This window comes from Lissotriton vulgaris, chromosome 10, assembly GCF_964263255.1.
Source record: "Lissotriton vulgaris chromosome 10, aLisVul1.2, whole genome shotgun sequence".
Taxonomy (NCBI): domain Eukaryota; kingdom Metazoa; phylum Chordata; class Amphibia; order Caudata; family Salamandridae; genus Lissotriton; species Lissotriton vulgaris.
Window position 1 is genome coordinate 725,539,253 of NC_141698.1, and position 13,099 is coordinate 725,552,351.

The following is a 13,099-nucleotide window of genomic DNA, read 5'->3' on the forward strand; positions in this document are numbered from 1 at the left end:
CCACGTCAAGCGACCCCTGTATGTCGAAGTAGACCGAAGGTCTTTTGCAGCGCGGTTACTTCTTTCCCACGGCTGCTGATGACTGCTGCCCTGACTACCTCCCTGCCTTGGACCCTCTGGTGATGACTGGTATCGCGAGACGTTAGACGGACCTCTGTTGGCATGAGAGGACCATTTAGTTAAGTATTCATGGGTAGCGCCTACTTCTTTGTTTTGTTTTTGACTTTTCTTATTCGACTATTGCAATAGCCGAAGCCAAGGGGTAAGTACATTTGCACTGTGTTCTTTGCTTTCACTCCTTGAAGTTAGTAAACGGATCGGTGTGCTTAAAATGCCTGGTCTGAGCGGATTTAGGAAGCTTTGTTGCTTTTGCTGTACTAGGGATTCCTGGCTAGAGGATTCATGTCCGATTCCTCCGGTTGGAACTCCCACTTTTGAGCTCTATTCCAAGCATGGTGTTGGCCACATTGCCTTTAATGAGGCATGGATCTGATACACGAAGAAAGATGGTGTTTTGCGGTGGCCACAATATGGTAGCTTTGAGCCCGATATATTAGATAATTTGGAAGCAATTTTGTTTAAAAGAAAAGCCCGGCCAGCAATGTTTGACTCTTTCCGCCTTTGGCGTAAGGAAGCCAAACAGAGAGAAATTAAACAAGCAAAAAGGGATAAGAAAATGAAAGATATAACGGTCATACAGGCAGCCCAGCAGTTCAAAGACGATGAGACTGATCGAGCGATTGAGGTCTCAGCTAGATGACATTGTATGGCAATTGATAGGTGCTATCCTGTGTTGCCTACTTCTCCACAGCGTAAAGATCTTGACGAAGATTCCTTAATGTCCCATTTGCTGAGATTACCTCCGCCTTATGTGTCAGGTGCTCATGCACCCGTATTATTGCCACCTGTGCAGCAACCTGTTGTTCAGCCAGGTGCTCCGGCTCCTCCGCAATTGGCTCTCCTTGCATTACCACCTGCACCTCCTTTGCCACCAACTTCTGTACCTCAGTCTCCTTCACCTTCAGTTTCTCTTGTAACGGCTAGTTCTTCTCTTCCTTTGCATAATACTGCATCTCCAGTTTTACTCCCTACTTCTTCTCCGATTCATACTCGGTTAGTTGATACTGTCTCTGGTCTTTTCTCCCCCCTCTTTGGGCCATTTAATAGGACTCCTGATTTTTCCCAAAGGCAATCCCATAGTCAAATTTAAGATTCTGATGAACGAGTTGTATTTGACTCCCTTGCTCACAAATGGATGATGAATGGCCCACTGTATAGTGTACCCGATATACTGAGTACCTTTCTCCAGTGGAATGCGCCTACGCAGAGATACGTTTTTAATGTCATGTGTGACGCACTTCTTAAAGGATGGAAGGACATGGAGTTGGATTTAACTTCTCAGGGTCTATTGGATATACAGGACGGGTTTGATAAAGGACTCATTGTGGTTCCTGAAGTTGAGGGTGCTATAAAGACACTTGTTACTTTTAGGTCCTTGTATTCTTCCCAGACTATTTCTGAACCCGATCCTGCAGTTCGACAGAAAATCAAAAATTACCCTATACGAGAAGTTCCTCCAGTCTGGAGAGAAGAGGTTCTGCAGGCAGGTAATGTTCCGGGTGTCCCTGCTCATTTCCAGCGTATATGGGTACACGTCCCCTGGAAAAGATCTAAAGTTTTAGCACTTAAACAGTCTCTACCGGACCCTCGTAAAAATCCAGCGGGATATTATAAAGAGCTGTCCCAGACTGTTGATGCGTGTTTTATGAATTTGACCGATATCAATATGCTAATGGGGAATGTAGTTCCACAAGCGTTGTGGGCTCGGATTCGTAGAGAGGACCACGACCAAGCTTTAGGAGGTACTTGGGCTGATATAGCTGCCGCAGATGCAGCACAAGTGGGTGGTGCTAAGCCAGATGATTTGATTACGCAGTTGCCTGGTAGGATCATTACTTTAATGAAGATGATGATGCCTGTGATACGCGTTAACTGGGATAAGTTAGCTGCGTGTAAGCAGAAGAAAGATGAGAGTGTCTCCGATTTCTTTACTCAGTTTGAGGAGACATTTAATGATCACAGTGGTCAGGATATGAGTACTGAAGGTGGACAGCGATTATGGATAAATTTGTATTTAATTTACTTCCTGAATTGAAAAAGACTCCGAAAGTTCCTGGGCTGTTTCTTCGTCTGCACAGATATTAGCCACTGCTCAGTATTATGAGAATAGGGATAAAGAAGAGAAAGATAAGATTGAGAAGAAGACTAAGGAATTAAAAACAAAGGTTCATCTTCAACAGGCTTATCCCCCTCGCTCTGGCCAGCGTCAGTTTCAGCAACCTCCCCAGCTTCAGAGGTTGTTACAGAAACCTGAGCCTTTTGTTCCACGACCTTTGCTTGGTCCTAATCAGTGTGCCTATTGGAAAAAGGAAGGCCATTTTAAGAATAGCTGTCTGGTTTTATTGCAGCATAATGGTGGATTTCAAGGGCCACGAGGCCGTGGTGGTTTTCAATCAGCACCTAGGGGTAGAGGGCGAGGTGCGTTGCCTCAGGGACAGCGTTCCTTTCCCCCTCAGAATTCTTTGAATTATTTTGATCAGCAGAATACTCAGTCCGCGCAATATTACAATGACGATTACTGTATTGAGAGTGAGGTTCAGGATTTTCATTCTAGTTAGGACAGCCATGGACAAAGTAAGGGAGTTTTATCAGTTCCAGTGGATCAGAATGGACCTTATGTTGAAGTAGTTGCATTGGGTGTTGCAGAGCCATTTCTCTTGGAAACTGGTGCAATGAGAAGTTCTATCATTCATTCCAAACTCCCTGGGGCACCTTTGTCTGGCTTAACGAACGTCTCTGTAGGATTTTCTGGCGCCCCAGTTGCTAACCCAGTTTCTTGTCCTTTGCCTCTTTCGATTGGTCCTTACAATTTGGAAACTCCACGACTGGTTGCGGAGAAAACTTGTTGGGTTTGGATCTGTTGAAACGTCTTCATGCAACGTTGTATTGTTCCCCCTCTGGTGTGCGTCTTACTTTGGGTGAGAAATTGGTTTCTCCTACATACCTATCGAAAGATAGATTTCCGCCTGAGTTGCAATCTCTTCCTGTTACACTTTGAGCTACAGGTCCGAATGATGTTGGTCTGCTGCAGATTCCTTCTTATGTGGTCACTATTAAGCCTGATGTTAAGTTGCCACGTATTCCTCAGTACAAGATTTCTAATGATGGTGAACGAGCTTTGTTGGCTATTATCTATGATCTAGTTCAGAAGGGTGTGGTCGAGGAAACGAGAGGTAATGTTTTTTAACAGTCCTGTTTAACCTGTTCTTAAACGCAGCGATCCTTCTCAGCCTCCTGTGTATTGCTTTGTGATCGATCTTCGGGAGGTCAACAAGATTGTTGTCCCCCAGTTCCCTGTTGTCCCAGATATCACTGCTTTGCTTACTATGATACCCACCTCAGCGGCATGGTTTTCAGTTATCGATCTAAAGAATGCTCTCTTTAGTATTCCTATTGCTGAGGAAAGTAGGGATATTTTTGGCTTCTCTCTCGGAGGCCGAAGTTTTCGGTTCAAGCGTGCACCTCAAGGTTATTGCGAAAGTCCCTCCATTTACAGTCAGGCTTTGAAATCTCAGCTTGATGCTTTCATTTTACCTCCAGGTGCCACTCTGATTCAGTACGTCGACGATTTGTTGGTTGCTGCCGATTCGGAGGATGTTTGTAAGCATGTGACTGCTTCTTTGTTGCGTCATTTGTCTGACCTGCATCATATGGTGTCCCCCTCTAAGTTGCAATATTGCCGCCAAGAGGTTACCTATTTAGGTCATCTCTTGTTGAAGGAGGGAAGACGGTTGACCCCAGAACGAATTCAAGCGATTGCACAAATGTCTGAGGCAACCACACAAAGGGAGGTACGTGCCTTTCTGGGCATTACCTCTTATTGTAGATAATGGATTCCGAATTTTTCTTTGCTGGCTAAACTTTTGTTGGCACTTACGTTGAAAGATACGCCATATCCTCTCCCTTGGACTGATGAATGCCAAAAGAGTTTTTCTGATTTACGTACTGCTTTGTGTTCTGCACCTGTGTTAGGTACTCCAGATTATAGTAAGCCTTTCACACTTTACGTTCATGAAAGAGAAGGTTGCGCGTTGTCAGTTTTAACACAGGAATTTGGAGACAAACAACGGCCATGTGCCTATTTTTCGGCTACACTGGATCCAGTAGCCAAGGCATTGCCTAGTTGTCTCAGAGCTACAGCAGCGGCAGCAATTTTCATTCGCCAATCTGTTGGGTTGGTATTGGACAACACTCTTGTTATGGTACCACATGCAGTAGATACTCTTTTGAATAGGACAAAAACAAAACACCTCACGAGTGCTCGCTTGTCTGGATATGAGCTGATGCTCTTGGCCAGCCATATACACATCAAGCAGTGTAATACTTTAAACCCAGCAACATTGTTGCCCATCCTGGATGAGAAAGGCATTCAAGAACAGCAGGATTGTTTTCTCCGAACAGAGGAGGATACGAAAGGTAGAATAGATTTAAAAGACACACCACTTGTGGACCCGGATGGGATCCTATGGGTGGATGGGTCTTGGTTCAAGCTTCCAAATGGCGAGACGACTGCAGCTTATGCTGTTACTACCTTGCATACGTTGGTAGAGACAGCACGCATTGCACAAATTCAGCCCAAGCAGCTGAATTAATTGCCTTGACTAGAGCATGTGTGTTGGCAAAGGGAAAGAGAGTGAACGTTTACACTGGCAGCCAATATGCTTTCGGTGTCGCTCATAGTTTCGGCCGTTTGTGGAAGAAAAGAGGATTCTTTACTTCCCGTGGGACTAAAATACAGCATAGTCAGCTGGTGACTGACCTTCTTGAATCACTTTCTCTGTCTACACAAATAGCAATAATCAAGTGTAGCGCTCATAAGAAGATTACTGATGTGTGGGTCGCGGGAATGCTTTTGCAGATGAAGACAGCGAGAGATGTTACAAGTTGCATGTGTGTTGCAGGCCCTGCAAGATGGGTCAGAGAACGAGGAATGTGTGAGGACACAATAGAAAGTGTGAGAATGATTCAAGAAGAGGCTACTGGGAAAGAACTGAGTAAGTGGCGAGAAAGTACGGGAATGTTGGACGCGACTGGGTGTTGGACGGAATTGTCAGAACAATAGCGATGGCTGTTACCAGACGCCTATGTACTACCTGTAGTTACTATGGCGCATGGTCCAGCCCACATCAGTGCAAAAGGCATATGTAAGATTTTGGCTCCAGTATGGCAGAATGAAGGAATTCCTAAATGTGCAGAAAATGTGGTGAAGCATTGCATTGTTTGTTTAATGCATAATCCAGGAAAGGGAACCCCAACTCCAGCAGGTCATTTTGCTGCCCCTACGTACCCTTTGAGGTATTACTAATCAATTATATTCATATGGATCGTTGTATTAACCTCAAGTATGTTCTGGTGGTGGTGTGTGCCTTTTCCAGATGGATAGAGGCTACCCCCTAAAGGACAATACTGCTTTGTCTACTGCTAAAGTTCTTTTGAAGGAGTTTTTCCCAAGGTTTGATTTGCCGCGCATTGTCTGGTCTGACAATGGGAGTGAATTTGTAGGCCAAATTATGCCGAAAGTGTGCACAGGTCTTGGTATTAGGCAGAAATTCCATGCTGCAAACCATCCTCAGTCTGCAGGTTTGGTAGAGTGCTATAATGGCACTCTCAAGCTTAAATTGGCAAAGATTCAGGCCAGCACAGGTCTCGCTTGGCCTGACGCCTTGCCATTGGCACTCCTGTCCACGAGAACTACTGTGCATTCTCGTCAAGGTCTTAGTCCGTATGAGGTCATTTTTAGACGCCCAGCCAATGTTTGGGGAGTCCCTCGACCTAAAAAGTATTCTGACATTCCATACCCAATGCTGATTGACTATTTGCATGACCTCACCACTAAATTACGTGTTCTTCTTCACCAGGCTCAAAACGCTTTGCCGGAGGCCTCCGCAGATCCAGGTCACTCCATCCAACCTGGAGACTGGGTCTGCGTGAAGAATTTCCAGCAGAAAAAGAATGTGGAACCTCGTTGAGGCCCGCCGCGACAAGTTTTATTGTTTCCAATTAATCTTTATTTCGCCCTGCAAGGCCATAAAAGATTTGCATAGCAAACACATTTCATTTACAAAATGCATATCAAACACAATTTTTTGAACAACTAACAGTTGTTGCTGATAAAATCAGAACAGATTAAAAAAGACAAGAATAAAAACTTGATGGCACACCTAGCTAGTGATACATTTGAACAAGGAGTTGGAAAGTGAACCATAAAAATACATACTATCAAACCACTGTACAAATAAAACCAAATGGGCAAGTGGTATATAACATTGTCCCTATAGCTTTAGGCCTTTTTTCCTGCGCACAAAGTGGATGGAGAGCTAGAATCTACTGACACTAAATACTATTGTTCGGGTTGTGTCAGATTTGATAATTCTTAATGCCGCCTTACATGACCTTATTCCCAAAAGATTGCATAAAGGTTTAATCCACTTTCTTCTGGCCAACGCATAGGGGCAGAAGAGAAGGATATGCTGGTCATCCTCCTTGAGATTGCCCTCACACATAGTACTGGTTTTGCTGGTCGTTGTATCGTCAGCATTACCCCTTCTATACCAGCGTGCCAGGGTTGAGTTGGTCAAAAGGTTACCATATCTTAGTTTCATGAATAGGGTTTTGGCAAGCGGGGGCTCGACTTCATCAAGGAAATTCTCAAAGAGAGGCTCATCCTTGAAGTTTAGAAAGTTGTTCACTAAAGTCCCACCACTATTTCCATCAGTTATTTGGTTGTTAATAAAACCCCAAACAGCCGTTTTCACCATTTTAAAAAAATTGCACGGTAACCTTTCCAGATTCTCCCAAAATTGAGATAAACCTATTTTGGTAAACCATAATCTAACATGTTTTAACCATATATTACAGTTCGATACATCCAAACACATTACCTCTTTTAACCCATTCCTGTAGTCAAGCAGTTCTGGTGTTTGCCAGATTCACACCCAAAACATTAGGGGCCGAACAATAGTGTGGTGGTCGGTTCTTTTAACGTTTAGGTCCAACTGAAGTGGTACTAAAGGAGTTCCTTTTGGGGCCCTTACAAGGCTTCTCATAAATTTATTCTCCAAAATTGTAAAAGCATCCTATGACATCGGCCCCCAGATCTCAGCACCATAGAGAGCTGCCGATTGGACTTCACATTTAAATAGCTCTAATGCTGGTGACACAGCTTTACTAGTGCTTGCACCCTGCTTTCTTAGGATGGGTATAGTGTTTTGAGTGAACAATAGCTTGCTTTTCGCAATCTGGGGCCTCCACGTGAAATTGGAATCAAGGGAAACCCCCAAATACCAGAAGTTTTGGACCGATTCCAATTTTTGGCCATTTAATGTTAGGCAACCTTTTTGTGGTTTAATAGGGTTTAAGGCCATAGATTTCGTTTTTTTGGCATTCATTTCCAGACCTTTCCTGTTGCAATAGTCATTAAAGGAATGAAGTAGTGCCTGAATACCCTTCTTAGTTTGAGTGATTAAAATGGTATCATCCGCGAATAGTTACGCGGGTACCCTTTCCCCGTTTAGTTTTGGGGAGTCATTTTTACAACCCTCTAAGTGTGCAGGGATATCATTCACAAAAAGTGAGAATAAAGTGGGGGCCAGGACGCAGCCCTGGCGAACGCCACGCTAAATAGGTATATTCTGGGTTAGTTCCCCATTGGGGCCCATCTCACTTTAGCAAAATTCTTAGCATGCAGCCCAACTATCTGGAACAACAGGCAGCTGGGTAACCCTGCCATGACCTCCATAGAAGATCTCGTGGCAATAAATCAAATGCTGCTCTAAGATCTACAAAAGCAACGTATAGATGACCCTTTTTAATATGAACATATTTCCAGTAGAGACAGCAAAATCTAAAGACTTGGTCGACGGTGCTCACTTTGTTCCTAAACCCAGCTTGAAACTTCGTGAGGACCGAGTTATCTTCCAACCACAAGTTTACACAGGATAAAATATGCCCGGAGTACATTTTTGGAGAATGTCCATTAGGCTAATTGGTCGGTAATTTGAGGGTTCGTACCGATCACCCTTTTTAAAAATTAAAACGATCTCAGCTCCCCGCCAACTTTCTGGGAAATCTACCCTAGAAGCTCGATTGTTGCACAAATAATTTATTTAGGGGGCCCATACCTTTAAATCGTGCTTGTAGAGATCCCCGGGAATTTTATCTAAGCCAGGTGCTGTGCCATTTTTCACTGCATTAATGGCTGCTTCAGTTTCCTCTAATGTAAATTCCAGATTAACATTGGGATGTATGAGCCATGGAACTTCTTCGCTGGTATCGTTAGTGACTTCATCATATTTTTTATATGAAGTGGTGAAGTAGTTAACCCACGTGAGTTTGTCAAGGTAAACATCCTTGACAACTCTCCCTTCGTGGTTCCCGTTAGCAACCAACCTCCAGAAGCCTACGTTGTCTTTTGCCTTTGCAGCTACCAGCATATCCGCCCAACTATCTTCCTCTCAAGCTTTTTTTGAGACAGCCTGCACCTGCTTATAAACTTTTCGTGCCAACATCACATCGTCCAAAGATTTAGTTTTAATCGCCAACAGGAGGCTTTCCTTGGACTGCCTACATATCTTATCGTACCATGGCTTGCTATGGGCCAGGTTTAGCAGTTTCTGGTGTGTTTTTTTGGCATTTTTGTGACTAGGCTTTTCAGGGTTTTGAAAAACTCATTATGGAGTGCAATAAAGCATCCAGAATTATCGTCCTCAGGTGGGGAACCTATGAAAGCTGAGAATGACCTTGAAAATTGTGAATAGATTCTCACAAGGATGTCTCCGTGCTCCAATATATGAGACCACTTTAGGGCTCGTTTGTTATTGCTAACCAAAATCTCGTCACAGGAACGCTATGGGCATCAGTTGTCTTGGTACTCCCGGCCCCCTTAACCAAGCATGCTTCTAGCAGTAAATCCAAAGGACGATAATCACTCTCTAGCCTGACCTTTACCTCAAGGTCGATCATGTACTGCCAGATACTCAAGGAAACGATTACGAAATCTAAATTGCTTTTGCAATTGTTCCTAAAGAATGTTTGCTTTTTGGAAGTATCCGACGGGAGACGTCTGTTACAAGCCCTGAGACAATGTTCCGCGGACAGCTGCACTAATTGAACTGCCAGAACTGAGCAATGTACAGGGTCATTATTATCCAACAAGGGAATATTATTTGCCTGATCTTCTTCGTCAAAAACATCGCCCAGCCCTAGAATTGGTTCATAGTTGCAATTTAGGTCACCAGCTATGATAACAGATTCTTTATCAACTATTACATTTAGGAAGGAGTCCAGTTTTACCAAAGTCAATGATTCTTTAGATGCTGGGGGTACAAAAGGGGGTGGTGAAGGACGGAGCATATGAATCAATCAAACACTCACACCCAGTCAAAAGATCTGGGTTTAATCCATCACCGTTCTTTAGCTCACTCTGCCACCCCAGTTCAGACATGGCTATATGCAAATCAGTCTGACCCTGTGCCTCATGGAAACAGTACAGCCCGAACTGCCAAGCCATGTCTTCCCTGGACCGGAAACAGGCTTCCGAGGACCGGTTTCTGGCATTCCAGCCGTCATCAGCCCGGCTTACTTGAATCCAGTTAAGCAAAAGGGGGTGGTGATGGACAGAGTCTCTGAATTAAGCAGAATACTCTCACCCAGTCAAGTGATCAGGCTTTGATCCAACACCGTTTTTTAGCTCACTGCACCATTCCAGCTCAGAACCTGGCTATATGCAAATTAGTCTGTCCTTGGCCCAGTGCATCATGGGAACAGGGCAGACCAAACTACGAAGCCAATTCTTTCACTGGACGGAAACAAGCTTCCGGGGACCGGTTTCTGGCATTACAGCCGTGTTCGGCCCAGCTTGCTTGAATCCTGATGGTGCAATGAGCAAGGGACTCACGTCTGAGTATACCCTTCCACGCTTATGGTGGACAAAACAATTAAGCAAAAGGGGGTGGTGATGGACAGAGTCTCTGAATTAAGCAGAATACTCTCACCCAGTCAAGTGATCAGGGCTTGATCCAACACCGTTTTTTAGCTCAATGCACCATCCCAGCTCAGAACCTGGCTATATGCAAATTAGTCTGTCCCTGGCCCAGTGTATCATGGGAATAGGGCAGACCAAACTACCAAGCCAATTATTTCACTGGACAGAAACAAGCTTCCGGGGACCGGTTTCTGGCATTACAGCCGTCTTTGGCCCGGCTTGCTTGAATCCTGATGGTGCAATGAGCAAGGGACTTACGTCTGAGTATACCCTTCCACGCTTATGGTGGACAAAACAATTAAGCAAAAGGGGGTGGTGATGGACAGAGTCTCTGAAGTAAGCAGAAGACTCTCACCCAGTCAAGTGATCAGGGCTTGATCCAACACCGTTTTTTAGCTCACTGCACCATCCCAGCTCAGAACCTGGCTATATGCAAATTAGTCTGTCCCTGGCCCAGTGCATCATGGGAACAGGGCAGACCAAACTACCAAGCCAATTCTTTCACTGGACGGAAACAAGTTCCGGGGACCGGTTTCTGGCATTACAGCCGTCTTCGGCCCGGCTTGCTTGAATCCTGATGGTGCAATGAGCAAGGGACTCACGTCTGAGTATACCCTTCCACGCTTATGGTGGACAAAACAATTAAGCAAAAGGGGGTGGTGATGGACAGAGTCTCTGAATTAAGCAGAATACTCTCACCCAGTCAAGTGATCATGGCTTGATCCAACACCGTTTTTTAGCTCACTGCACCATCCCAGCTCAGAACCTGGCTATATGCAAATTAGTCTGTCCCTGGCCCAGTGCATCATCGGAACAGGGCAGACCAAACTACCAAGCCAATTCTTTCACTGGACGGCAACAAGCTTCCGGGGACTGGTTTCTGGCATTACAGCCGTCTTCAGCCCGGCTTGCTTGAATCCTGATGGTGCAATGAGCAAGGGACTCACTTCTGAGTATACCCTTCCACGCTTATGGTGGACAAAACAATTAAGCAAAAGGGGGTGGTGATGGACAGAGTCTCTGAATTAAGCAGAATACTCTCACCCAGTCAAGTGATCAGGCCTTGATCCAACCCCGTTTTTTAGCTCACTGCACCATCCCAGCTTAGAACCTGGCTATATGCCACCACCCCCTTTTGTACCCATTTTGGCCGCCATAAGTGTGGCAGGGTATGCTCAGACGTGAGTCCCTTGCTCACTTTGCCACTGGATTCAAGCAAGCCGGGCTGAAGACGGCTGGAATGCCAGAAACCGGTCCTCGGAAGCTTGTTTCCGGTCCAGGGAAGACATGGCTTGGCAGTTCGGGCTGGACTGTTCTCATGAGGCACAGGGTCAGACTGATTTGCATATAGCCATGTCTGAATTGGGGTGGCAGAGTGGGCTAAAGAACGGTGATGAATTAAACCCAGATCTTTTGACTGGGTGTGAGTGTTTGATTGATTCAGATGCTCCGTCCATCACCACCCCCTTTTGTACCGCTTTTGTCCGCCATAAGTGTGGCAGGGTATGCTCAGACGTGAGTCCCTTGCTCACTTTGCCACTGGATTCAAGCAAGCCGGGCTGAAGATGGCTGGAATGCCAGAAACCGGTCCTCGGAAGCTTGTTTCCGGTCCAGGAAAGACATGGCTTGGCAGTTCGGGCTGGACGGTTCCCATGAGGCACAGGGTCAGACTGATTTGCATACAGCCATGTCTGAACTGGGGTGGTAGAGTGGGCTAAAGAACGTGATGGATTAAACCCAGATCTTTTGATTGGATGTGAGTGTTTGATTGATTCAGATGCTCCATCCATTACCACCCCCGTTTGTACCGCTTTTGGCCACCATAAGTGTGGCAGGGTATGCTCAGACGTGAGTCCCTTGCTCACTTTGCCACTGGATTCAAGCAAACCGGGCTGAAGACGGCTGGAATGCCAGAAACCGGTCCTCGGAAGCTTGTTTCCGGTCCAGGGAAGACATGGCTTGGCAGTTCGGGCTGGACTGTTCCCATGAGGCACAGGGTCAGACGGATTTGCATATAGCCATGTCTGAATTGGGGTGGCAGAGTGGGCTAAAGAACGGTGATGGATTAAACCCAGATCTTTTGACTGGGTGTGAGTGTTGAATTGATTCAGATGCTCCGTCCATCACCACCCCCTTTTTTACCGCTTTTGGCCACCATAAGTGTGGCAGGGTATGCTCAGACGTGAGTCCCTTGCTCGCTTTGCCACTGGATTTAAGCAAGCCGGGCTGAAGACGGCTGGAATGCTAGAAACCGGTCCTCGGAAGCTTGTTTCCGGTCCAGGGAAGACATGGATTGGCAGTTCGGGCTGGACTGTTCCCATGAGGCACAGGGTCAGACTAATTTGCATATAGCCATGTCTGAACTGGGGTGGCAGAGTGGGCTAAAGAACGGCGATGGATTAAACCCAGATCTTTTGACTGGGTGTGAGTGTTTGATTGATTCAGATGCTCCGTCCATCACCACCCCCTTCTGTACCGCTTTTGGCCGCCATAAGTGTGGCAGGGTATGCTCAGACGTGAGTCCCTTGCTCACTTTGCCACTGGATTCAAGCAAGCCGGGCTGAAGACGGCTGGAATGCCAGAAACCGGTCCTCTGAAGCTTGTTTCTGGTCCAGGGAAGTGTTTGATTGATTCAGATGCTCCGTCCATCACCACCCCCCTTTGTACCTTTTTAGATGCTGGAGCAGGTCTATTATAGACATTAATTAGATAGAGCATTTTCCCTTCGCAAGTTGTAATTTTTAATGCCAGTATGTCCAACGAGGTTGTGTCTATAACTTCTACCTGGATCCTTAAAGTGACTTTGACCCAGGTGATTAAACCGCCTGATGGCCTTCTCCTTACAGAGGGGGTGGCACCAATACCAGAAGACTTATAGCCTACCCTATGTGGCGTATCGAGGGCCCATGATTCTTAAAGAAGGCAGAAATCACCCGAATCAATGTACTTTTGCCAATCAGGGTCCCTCAGGTTTTTTGTTACGCCAGCTATGTTCCA